This window comes from Neodiprion pinetum, chromosome 3 (genome assembly GCF_021155775.2).
Source record: "Neodiprion pinetum isolate iyNeoPine1 chromosome 3, iyNeoPine1.2, whole genome shotgun sequence".
Lineage (NCBI taxonomy): Eukaryota > Metazoa > Arthropoda > Insecta > Hymenoptera > Diprionidae > Neodiprion > Neodiprion pinetum.
Genome location: NC_060234.1, coordinates 2,793,666 through 2,806,313, shown reverse-complemented (window position 1 = coordinate 2,806,313; position 12,648 = coordinate 2,793,666). Strand labels below are relative to the sequence as shown.

General features: G+C 33.8%; 3 long non-coding RNA genes across 4 annotated transcripts; all 3 read right to left on the bottom strand.

The window, feature by feature from the left end:
- Nucleotides 1–2,728: 2,728 nt before the first annotated feature.
- LOC138190645 (uncharacterized) lies at nucleotides 2,729–3,909 on the bottom strand. The gene is made up of 2 exons (XR_011176647.1): nucleotides 3,526–3,909; nucleotides 2,729–3,450 (listed from the first exon to the last, which is right to left on the bottom strand). It is a non-coding gene; the product is annotated as an uncharacterized lncRNA (long non-coding RNA).
- Nucleotides 3,910–4,296: 387 nt separating this feature from the next.
- On the bottom strand, nucleotides 4,297–6,657 carry LOC138190644 (uncharacterized). Of its 2 annotated transcripts, XR_011176646.1 has the most exons (4): nucleotides 6,404–6,657; nucleotides 6,085–6,283; nucleotides 5,295–5,681; nucleotides 4,297–4,964 (listed from the first exon to the last, which is right to left on the bottom strand). It is a non-coding gene; the product is annotated as an uncharacterized lncRNA (long non-coding RNA). The 2 variants fall into 2 exon arrangements; XR_011176645.1 differs by lacking the exon at nucleotides 6,404–6,657 and having other exon boundaries at nucleotides 4,298–4,964; nucleotides 6,085–6,388.
- An 84-nt stretch (nucleotides 6,658–6,741) lies between these two features.
- LOC124214189 (uncharacterized) lies at nucleotides 6,742–12,427 on the bottom strand. Its single transcript, XR_011176642.1, has 5 exons — nucleotides 10,861–12,427; nucleotides 10,450–10,584; nucleotides 7,858–9,679; nucleotides 7,271–7,472; nucleotides 6,742–7,113 (listed from the first exon to the last, which is right to left on the bottom strand). It is a non-coding gene; the product is annotated as an uncharacterized lncRNA (long non-coding RNA).
- Nucleotides 12,428–12,648: the final 221 nt, after the last annotated feature.

Here is a 12,648-nt window from a genome sequence, read left to right as displayed (position 1 = left end):
TATATATAGATTACACAATCTACATACATACTTAATACAATGTGTCGAATTTGCGAATTCATTTTAAAATAACAATGATTCGTTTCAACGAAAATACTTCAATTTCTAATACATGTATATCTTTTCTTTTAAATCACAGTTTGAACTAATGGTAAACTATTCTCTATATAATTACACTGGTTCGTTATAAAAATTCAACTGAATAAGAGGATTTTTTTTCTAGTATCATATAGAGAAATATATGAATAAGCAGTGAAATTTATACTCAACTATATATGGTACATGTTATGTGTGATACACGCAAGACACTGTGTGCGTGCATAATTCTCATTTGATTATTTTTATTCACTTATGACAAATATATATATATATATATATATTGCAATGATCATTTAACTGATTTTACCCTTAGCATAATATACTACACAATCTACGTAACAATGTAATTTATTTTATCATGTGCGCAGGATATCTCATTCGTTGCTAAGAACTATAGAAAAATATTATGATGATTCTTTGCCCTGAATTAAATTAATATGGCAGTTTTATCAGTCTTTACTGGAGACGCGTTATGTTTTGTTAATTACTATTTAGAGATCGTTGGTAATGATTATAAAATACGTGTATTGGAAAAAAAATAAACGAATTAAAACCTGTGCAATGCAGTCGATGAATTGTAGCTGAAAATGAGTCAAGAAATTTGTTGAATAATTAAGATTTCTCCGTATGTTTAAATTAAGTCTCTTTAGATCCAGAGTCAATAAAAATAATTAATCTGTTCAAGGTTTTTGATGTGTACGCATATGTAGCACCAAATTATGTTTATGCTTAGACTTTTTATGACAAATAGGACATTCAAATTGTGGCTCTACACCACATTCAAATCTTATATGCCTGTTTAATGAATGAGGTCTAGCGTATGCGTTACCACATCGTGGGCACGAATATCCACTGGTTTGAATATTGCTCGTTACGAAGCTTAAGGTTTCTGTGGGGCCACAATTCACGTCCGAGTTTGTTTGTTCACTTGGACAAGGCAATACATTTTGTTCAACGGATTGTGACATATCTGCCATTTCTTTCTCGGTTAGAAACAAGCAGGCTGCTCCTGATCGCTGCACTCTTTGCTGGCCCCCGCATGATATCGAAGATTTTTCATCGCTGCCCGGAGTCTTCGATGTGGTAGCCATTTTTTTTTCAGCAAGTAATTGGAAGTACAGACTCTGATATTGGTAATACCATTCAATAGCTGCCCCTGGTGAATATTTCTGGTCTAAAAAAAGATAAATAAATCTTGTCAACATTATTCAGCATAAACTGTGTTATTTGGATCGTATGTACCATTGTTTGCGCAAAGCACAACTAACATAACGTGTAGGACGAACACAGAACAAGAGTTCAACACATACCATTCACCAAAAGCGTTGACGAATTATTTTATTGTCTCTGCAAATATCAACTATTACTGCAATATATGAAGCCCACCGATCATACTTATCTAAGCAAACGAGATTATTTTTGATCTCCGTGGTTGAGCACCAAGTACGTGAATTTCGTTCTCCAAGAACAAATCATGTATTTTATAGGTACATCACTTATTCCAGTAAAAAAATAAAAAAAAAACAATCGTTAATTAAATATAATGGGTATAATTTTGGTACAGATATATTTTATTATTTCAAACGAAAACGGCTGTCTAATCTACGACGCAATGCAACAAATAAAAGTTCTGTTCCATTTTCCACTCTGCTAAAATGGTCACATTTCTCTTTATCAGATCAGAACTTGTCATTTATTAGTATGTACTAACAACATGTGGGGTGATTATAAAAGAATTTGGCGAAGAATTGTCTGAGGTTCGTATTTTTTTTTTTTTTTCTAAAGGTAATCCGTTATGCAATTCAAAATATCACGACGCAGTTAATATTTACAAGTATTTTAGATGTACATAATTATGCTTGGGACATAGAGAATTTTTCAAACCATCATAGAAGTCTCAATAGCTAGTTGTATATCACATTCGATTTACATTGCCTGTGAAATTATATTATGTTGAATAACAATTATGCGGAATTTGAATTTCTGTGCACTGCGGCAACGTGGTTTTTAACTTTAAAATAATGATAAAATTTTTTTCCACATAAGAGGCACGAGAATTTTTTTTCCTTGTTACATTCAAAATTCGTGTGCCGCTTCAAGTTTTTCGAAAGCTTGTATCCCTTACCGCACACAGAACAAACATATCGATCCAAACTATTGCGATTTCTTGAAGTAGAAGTTGATGGTGTGTCGTTATCGAGTCGAGTTGCAGATTTCTTGGAGTGTTTTACTGATTCGTAAGTATTTTGTCTACTCGCTCTTGGACTCAACAGTGTGTTAATGTCGGCTGAGCGAAATTCGTGTCTCTTAATAATAACTCGCGGACACTTTAGCTCGCTATCGTTTTGATAATCTGAAAGAAAAAATTGACAAGTTTTAATAAGTTACAGGTAACTATGAAAAATATTACTTTTGCATACATGTAAACTCTTCGATATGCTCAGAGCGTACATATTCGATTATAGGATGTATAACAATATTTATCTGAGATACTGTTAGCGCATTTCATGTGAATCAAAAAGTCCGCCCACAAAATCTAAGAAAACATACTTGCTGGAAACTTTGCACATGCAATGTGTTGTACCGATTCAAAAAAGGGGAATCTAAGCCTCAAATAATTGTCAAAAAATAAAGTATCAAGTATTTTTAATGCCAATATTCTCAACGATGGTACACACTAGTTTCTCAAAAGCTCATGCAACACTTGATGTATGTGAATAGCTCACAGCAACGATGATCGAAGAGTCTGTTCACACAGGGATTTATTATTAACATACATAATTGAATACCCTTACGATTAAGATGAATAGTTTATGCATATTGTAAAACATGAATCCACTCTTATAGTCATACGTAATAAGTAAATCTTTTGAAATAAATTAAACGGTATAAAATTTACACTTGATCGCGAATGAGCATTATAACTTAGGTAGTATTCAGCCTACACACAGAAAATTGTAAATAAGCATTGACTTTAGAATCTGCCGTGAGTCAAAACGTGATTGCGCAGTTCGGAAGGTTGATCGAAGATCTTTTTACAAATGTAGCATGAAAATGTTTTCCTGTTCTTTCCGCAGCTTTCCCTTTTATGACGTCTCAGACTGTCACGCCGCTTATATGTCCTGCCACAATCAGAGCAAGCAAATTGATTTTCAAGTGCATCGATTGCTCGTCTGGCAAATAATACAGTTTCAGACAAGACTGTACAGGGCTCGACGTTTAATTTTGGCAGATGTCCTGTCATTTGGGGTATATGTTGCATGTCGCCTGACAGTAGATTCTGCATTCGTTGTTTAAGTCGCAGCGTCAAAACAGGATCATAGTCTAACGCAGAATTTGGCGACGACAAATCTGGAAAGTAAATCAATGTTTTAGAAAATTATACTCGCTACTTTGTAAATAAAGCATAAATATTAGAGTGCATACAAGCTGGACACTATAATGCAGTAAACGAAAGCTGATTAACAGCTTCCAGTTTTAATGCAGTTGAACAATTTCGAATGAAAACGAATTGAATAAGGTGACGTGGTCCGTTGTAGAATCAATTTTCTTCAATTCTTTTCGATTCGAAATCATCCATTTTCGTTCGTTGGGAATGCTGGCTGAAAGTGAGAAGTGACAAAGGTTATCGAACCTAGTCACTAATCTTATATACATAATTCTTAGAGACTCAACACTTTATTATTACTAAATACAACGATTAAAAAAATTATCAAGTAATTACAAGCTATTTTTATTTAGTATTTAAAATCCTATAGAACTATGTTGATTTATCAACAGACACAAAACACAAAACACAAAACACAAAACACAAATGACAAATTTTTGATGTTCATATTCCATCATGTTTTGATAGCATATGATCACGAAACCGATATCTTCGGTAAAACTTTCTGTCACACAGATCGCACGAGTATCTCGCCTCTTTATCGCCGCACTCAGCCTTTTGGTGACGTCTCAAACTGTCCATCCACGTGTAAGACTTTCCGCATTCTCCGCAAACATATCGTTGCTTGTTAATTTTACTGCACGATGAATTCATAGAAATAGCAGAACCATCCAAGATGAATGGCAACCAATGAGTTTGCGAAGTATTGAGTTGCATGATTATATCTGAAAAAAAAAAAATAAAAACTCATGTATCCAAATAGCAAACAGTATATTGCGTTAAACTAAGAGTACCTTCTACAAACTACGAGTGAACGTGCGAACATTTTTGTTACATAAACAGTACTATCTAATTACATTAGGCGCTGATTACGTTTTATATCTTGAGGATCAATGATGGATGATCGAGAACTGCAGACAGGATTAATTTAATAATTTACACATATATTTATTTCACGACGAACATTATTTTTAGCAGAGAAAATGTCGACATCTCATTACTCATGAAATGTATATTACACGTTATCGAAATAGCAGACATTGAATTTCTAAAGTAGCATAAAATACTATATATAGTCAAGGATCAGATGTTCTGACTTAGGCAAACTAAAATGTACAGACGATATAACAAACGACAAAATTGGCTCATCTTCCATGCAAGGCAAGATGATGGTTCCTTAACAGGAATCTGTAATTAAACTTTTTATTACACAGTTTACATACATGTTGTCCCTTTTTATTTCCACATTCGACACGCTGGTGCCTCTTTAAACTGTCGTACCTTTTGTACGATCTTCCACACTGCATACAAATAAAATCTCTACATCGTTCAGGTTGCGACGGAGTGCTCTGATATACCGGAAAAAGACTTAGTCTTGCTGCCGTTAAGTCACGGCATCGAATAACACGTTTGGTAGAACGTCGCGGTCTTGGAGCAATGAAACTTCCGATAGCTTGTTGTGCCACTGATCGTACACCTGGAATGATATTATTTATATACAGTTAGAATTGTGAATATGAAATACAGATCTCAGTTGAATACGTACAACAACGAATCATACATATACCAATCGCATTCTCTTCATTTTTATAAAATTTAATATGTAACTTATGTGTGAACTAAAAATAAAGGTAAGTTGAAATAAATACTTCCGACACTATGCGACAGATAAATAAAAATCACTATTTCATGTTTTTGGTTTATTATTATTTGCACATACATTTATAATGGATTAACGATAAATATTGATTTATTCCATACTAGTGTAATACACGGAACAGATCATCGTACAGTTTTATTTACCAACCTTCTACGTTGTGCTCTGAAAGTATGGATTCAACACTATAGCAAGTTTATTTTCGAATCCTATTAAACTTTTTTCGACACCGAGATTCGTGATCCCTTAATGCGAATTTATAGCGAAACCCTCTGCCACAAATGCAACAGATTTCAGAGGGACCAACTCCACATTCCAGACGTAAATGCCGAGTCAAAGATCTTTTGACCTTGTAAACTTTGTTGCATCGATTGCAGGGAAATTTAGCAAGAGATTTTTTTACACGAAGCGATGTTTGCAGGTTTTGCAAATTGTGCGACAAGCTGGATGTATTTCTTGTCGAATAATAGTCATTCCTCGAGTTGGCTTTTTGATCTCTGTGGATGACCATTGGGAACAGCTTTCCATTGTGCAAATCTAAAACAACAGAAAAATCTTTTTCAGTATAAAAACACACCCGATGCATAAAGCGAAAGTGAAATAATTTTCCAGAAAGATTCGGCTCGTATTGACTATCAGGTCTGTTAATTACGCTTGACGTGACAAGAAAGTTTCTACTAGATGATAATCACGTCTGCAAATAATGTTGTGACGATACATTTAGATGTTAAAAAAGTCCAAATTACATGATTAAAATATTATAGTTTAATAGTATTAGTACTGTTCAGATGATACTGAGAGAATGCACTTGGCTGTTTAAGGCTTTATTTCGTCAACACAAGTAATTGTCAATACATTGTCAGTGCGAAGAAAAATGATCACATGAATTATTTATCCTAGATTGGGATAGAGTATAATGAATAAAAATTATATCTGTTACATGAAAGCTTCTCATAGAATGATGTGATGTATCTTTGATGCGTGGGATTGCCAGCGATGTTTGTGTTTAAATTTCCTTCCACAAATAGGGCACGTGAATGTTGGTTCCTTTCCACATTCGATACGCATATGATTTTGTTGGGATACTTTCCACATGTATCGTCTTCCACATCTGTCGCAAGCCCATTTCTTCAGCCGGTCTATAAAAAAGATATTCGAACATTTAATGTAATAAATTTATTACCATTAATTCAATGACGCCATTCTTGTCATAAATTTTTTCTCGTCAATAGGAGGAATTTTAATAATTGTTGTTGTACTTTGTTAATTTGTATTTGCATTTATTTCAAAGTTTTATTGCGAGAGACATGTTTGTACGACATCAAGTGTGATTTGAGTCGGTGCTTGTGTTTAAATTGGTTTCCGCACAACGGGCACACAAATTGTGGTTCCTTTCCGCATTCGAATTTAAGGTGCTTGTGCAAGGTATACTGTCTTAGGTATCTTCGTCCGCAATTGTTGCACACAAATCTTCTGTAAGGCGAATAGAAACCTAGAAAACAAGCAGAGAAAAACAAAACGTACGTTAGTTTATGAATCACAGTAATTTTTAACAATAATGATAAGACGAACGGGCGAATTGTTATACAACATAAGCATGGTAAAGTTAAAATATAATTCTTTATTTACAGATTGAATATATAATACGTGGAAATTCTCGCAGCTTGAATTGGTAATAGAATTATTAATTATACGCTTTGTTTTATAATTATCTTGAAGACATGAAATTTTTCCTGCGCCTATTAATACCAAACGTTATTTTTATTATCGTTACAAGTCAATTCGTCATGCTTGTGAATTGTCTTGAGATGCTTCTGTAAATGATGTTTTTGCTTGAACCGCTTCCCACAAATGACGCAAAGAAATTGTGGTTCCTTCCCGCAATGCCTCGAATGATTCCACATTGTCTTCTTTTTGTTAAACATCTTGCCGCAAGTCCGGCATGGGTAGGTTGGCGCATCCTCGGTGACTGGAAAATAATTCCTAATTTAAAATTCGAACAATGAAAATTGTAACAATAAAAAAGAATGATAATAGATTCTATTTGACGCAAGACTCTCATAGAGATAATTTTAAACATTCATATACATCCTCGGCATCATTGACAATGTAATACGTATTAATACCATTATTGCTATTGGCGTAAGACATGGAAGTTAGATATCAAATGGGATTGCAGTCGATGTTTATATTTAAACTTCTTTCCGCACAGATGGCATGCGAATCTCGGTTCTTTTCCGCACAATCTTAGATGGTTGTACATGGAAGATTTGTGCGTGTACTGCTTTCCGCATACTCTGCATGGATGAGTTAGTGAATAACGCACACCTGCAAAACAAAAAAGAAATACCATGTTGATACTTGTCAAGGAATGATGCGTATACAGGCGAGACATGCGATGACATTTTAATTATATAGACACCCATAAAACATTATATGCTTACAATGATAATACATATATTGTTAACATTGGGAGTAGGAGTTTCACTGCATTTAAAAGTCACATTTTTATGGATGTTTACTGCAGTCTATATATTATTATAAATACCACAATTCGACATACACTTACAAATTCAATTATATTATTGTCTTTAAAATTAGAGGGTTAGGCTCGACTGAACATCTCATTACAGACGCTTAATAGATAAATAATTAACCTTATTTCACCTTCAGTATGCACTTTAATAATGATAATGATAGTTTTCCCTCTCACCAGTTGAAATACTAACGAATATCTCTCAAAAAACTTCGAGTATCCTTGGGCAAGGTTTTCACGAAAGTAGCGTGTCTTACAAGAACTCTACGTACTGATTCTTATTAGATAAATTTATAAGTACGTAGTCACATAGGTATTGGCATTATATAAATGAAACTAAAGAATCTATCAAGTTTGAACTGCGCTGTTAGCGCTGAGTTTATAGATTTGAATGACTATTATTTTTAGAACACGATGCGATTTAAGATTAAATGCCGCAGTTGAACGACAAAGAAAAAAAGATAATATAAAAAAAAAAAAAAAATTATCAAGAATGGTATTACAGAGTCTCGATATTTAATATACATTATATTAAATTTACAAAGCGTTGGATCATTTAGTTTTACGAACATAGCCAATTGTGTATGTACATTAAATGCTGCTTTAATTGACCCCTGCGTCTGACTTTGATTCGACAAACTGGGCAGGCGAATTGTGGCGATTTGCCACATTCTTCACGCTTGTGTCTAGTCAAAGATGGTTTCCATGTATACTGTTTCCCACAGGCATCACACGAATATTTTCCTCGGTATCTTTTATAGTAATCTGACCTGAAATTACCTGAAAACATAAAATTAATGATTATTAGAAATTCAATTACATAGGATTATTTAGGATGATATTAGTGTCCGATCACAATAGTACACGTCACCCGTAAAATTTTAAAACGCTATTTACAGAATGTCAGTGATTTTCATATTTCTTGCACGGTGATTCATTTAAAATCTTTATTAGAGTGTACATAAATATATATACTTGTTAGCTGCCATCTCTAATAGTTGGATAATATACGTGACTCGGAGTATTATTACAAATTTTAATTATCTTAAAACATACACCATTTTTATTAGAACAAATCTGATGTAATGATAATAATAATCGTAATAATAATTAGACGGGTACACAACAATAGATATCGTAAGGATAATCTAAACCTGTTCGTTTCTTTTCTACTCCATATACGTATAATATTAGACACTTCATGTATTCTTCCTTTTCAAAAGCAACCATGGATGCATATTAATTATGTGTTTCTTCAAAAGCCACTTGTGTCGGATCCTTATTTCGCAAACTGGGCAACAATGCTGCGGTGCTTTTCCACACTCTTCGCGTTTATGTCTGGTCAAAGACTGCATCCACTTATACTCCTTTCCGCATGTGCGGCAGGAATGCTTTCCAATCCTTTTGTAGTAGTCGCCTCCTAAACCACCTGAAAATAATTAATTCATTTTTGAGTGATCGGTTTGCCAAGAGAACAAATTCATTTTCTTTAGGATGTGGTGCTCTCGCAATTACATGTGTGAAAGGTTAGAGAGGGAATTCAATAATACAGAGAACGTGTGTATTGCCGTTGTGGAATGAGCGTATAATTTCATTGTATATTAAAATTACTCTTTCGCATCGTCACACTTGTTATCCACTTTCTTACAATTCATACTGCAGGGTTTTTTCTTCTGCTCTTTTTCTATTTGTTTTAGGCTTTTTTCTTTTTTCTTTTTTTTTTCTATAAAAATGTAAAAGTAACGCAGAACAATTGTATTTAAATAAAAGCAATATTAAATTATTTCAATTTCAAATTTATGAACAGTGACTTCGTGACGCTGGAGATAGTCCTTTCGCTTGAATTTTCTACCGCAAAGTCGGCAACAATATTTTGGCAACTTTCCACATCCTTCCCGTAGATGCCGAGTTAGAGAATCCGCCCATGTATATTGTTTCCCACATTTATAGCAACGAAATGGTGCATCATAGTTCACACGTTTGGGATCTCTTTTAGCGTCTGAAACAACAATAAAATCGAGTTATTTATGTTCATAAGTTCCAATTATTAACTGGATGTCGTTGACGTTACGACCGAGTTACATTACGACTGAAATAAAGAATGACAGTTGTGTGTCAACCTTGGTAAATATAGAATTACTGTTTGTAAAAAAATATCTTTTGTGCGTTCTTCTCCTCAATTCTTATCCGAATGCGAAGATTGTCTACAAACCTGTAAATGTTTTATCTTTATCCACGATAAACCAGGTGCTGGGTGTGGTTCAGTTTGACTCTCAGAGTCAGGCTACCGATTACTGCCTTAAATCAAATGACAATAATGTAAAACGATAACGATCCTGAAATAGATATAACAGCGTTTTACAAATATTACATTTATTGAAAATAAAAATTTGATCATAATACGTGTACATATACAATGTTATATGCCTTACTAAGTTTGTAACGTTGCAATGTTTTATTATAAAGTGGGTGAAGCTTGCAAACAATAAAACATTAGAATATTCACCACATCGTTACGCAATTCGATACCACTAAAAATCATAATATAGTATTATATTTGCACAGAGAACGAAAATGTAACGAGGGTGTATTTTTTTCCTTAAATCTAACTAGTAGACGATAACGACTATTAACGATTTTGGGAGAGGTAAGCGACGTTTCCTTGACGTGCCTGTTTTTTCGAGTATTTCGTTAACTTTACTTTGCATTTGTATTTTACGTGCTGATACAAGGAATCTGTCCATCTGTAACGCTTGTCGCAATAGTTACATTTGACTGACTGCTGCTTGCCACATCCCTCGCGACGATGTCGTTCCATGGATGATTTCCAGGAGTACGATTTTCCACAATCACTGCATGGGTACTGATTCCCAGAGTATTGGAATTTCATTCCATACTGCAGACCTGAAAACCCATGAAGTATTAGTAAAATAGTGGTAACCCGATTTTCGTGAACAATTCTCATTCAAGATGGTTCATGTGTGTGTTTGAAATTTAGGAATATAGATCAGGATTGAAATTACTGCTACACCTCGTGCGTTAAGAAACGTTTATTCTGTGAAAATATCAACCATGATGGTCAATTCGATTATACAATGATTATAGCTTTGAATAGCTATAATCGTTCGATCACTACACTGTTCGAATATCTGATTAGTATTGATATTACTAGACACTGACCAATGTTATAAATTATACGTAATTTATACTTGATATCCATGTATGGCTAAATTGTGTCGTTGAAAATTGGCTTTCTGCTTGAATCCCTTCTCGCAAATGTTGCATATGTATTGTGGATCTTTACCACACTCCATACGCAAATGACGTTTCAAACTTCCTTTCTGGCTGTACGATCTGCCGCATTTGTAGCATGGATATGGTTTCGAGTGACTTCTCCGCTTGAAATTCAGAAGGCTTACTTTTTGATACGTTCCTGGAACTTAAGAACAAAGGATAAATAATTACAATATGTGTTCGGTATTTCATTATTCCAAACTACAGAAACGTAGGATATTATAAACACTTAATTTACCAAAATCATGTTTCTATGGATACAATAAGCTACAGGATAAATTCGGAATGGTTCACATAGTTTATTCACAGTCTATAATTTTCAATTTTATGTACTGTACAAGCATTGTTTTGATTCGCTAAATTATCCTCGTTTTGTAATTTATCCAACTGGTACACGTGAAAGAAGGTTTCATTTCTTTTTATTATTTACAATAAGAAATACAACTTGGATATGCAACAGTTTGCATAATATTGGTTCAGAATAAACTTATACGCAGACATAACGCTGAATCAACAAATATATTTATTTTTCCACGATTAAGTCCGATCAAATAGTCTGATCAATAAAAAGGCACGTGCATGGTCAATTTGTGGCGTTGCAGGCTTCCCCGCTGTTTAAAACGTCTCCCACAGTAATTGCACATGTTCTGGGGTGCTTTTCCACATTCCTCTCGTAAATGACGATTCAACGAAACCTTCCACACGTACGTATTTCCACATTTATGACATGCGAATGGCTTCCTGATTTGGATTCTATTTACTCCGACACGCTTCCTAAACCGCATACCTGCTGAAACTGAAAAAGTAAGGCAAGTAAAGCGAAGCAGTGATTAGTGGTTTGCAAATTTCATCGTAAGTGTAAAAAATTAATAGTTTTGTTAAACCCTACGCAATTTTGGATACTTTACTTCGACATGTTCTAATCAAATTCAACTTAAATTTTAAATATGGGACCCTAGTCAGCGCATTAATTCATTTTTTAGAAAGGATTTGGGTATGAGGGATTTATATATTTTTTAATCAATAATCAACAACAAACAATATTGGGTAGCCGCTACCATGACTCAGTAATTAAAGTATTGCTAAGGTCAATTTAAATTTAGCATACGTTTATTCGATACCATTCGATTAAAAGTATTTGTCTTATAAAAATGCCAATCGGATGAAAATAACATGCAGCCATAAGTTTCATAGTTTTGAAGTATAGGTGAAAACAGCAGTTTCTTTTTATTTAAAATCGCGTATATATTAGATCAATTTATGAGTTCTTCTTAAATGATGCATCAGTTCGTACTCGTACTTGAATCTTGCTTTGCACTCCGAGCATGAGAATTTTCGTTGGACTCCGCAAGAGTATTTGAAATGTTTATACAACGCTCCAAATTGCACATACGTTTTTGAACATTTCGGACAAGTATGCGGACTATCTTCTGGTCGTCGACCGTCGGGCCACCAATCTGTAAACAAAAATATTTCATTAGTTAGAATAGAAAGAAAAACTTTCGTACACAATTGTCGTGTACTTTGTTTTATAATCCTATATTACCTACTTCAGGGTTTTTTTATTTACTCTTTTCTTTTTCCAACCGGTTCAAATATTTTATTTTATAACTTTCATAGATACATACAATCTGTACATAATAACAACAGGATATAGATAAAGTATAGTTTATT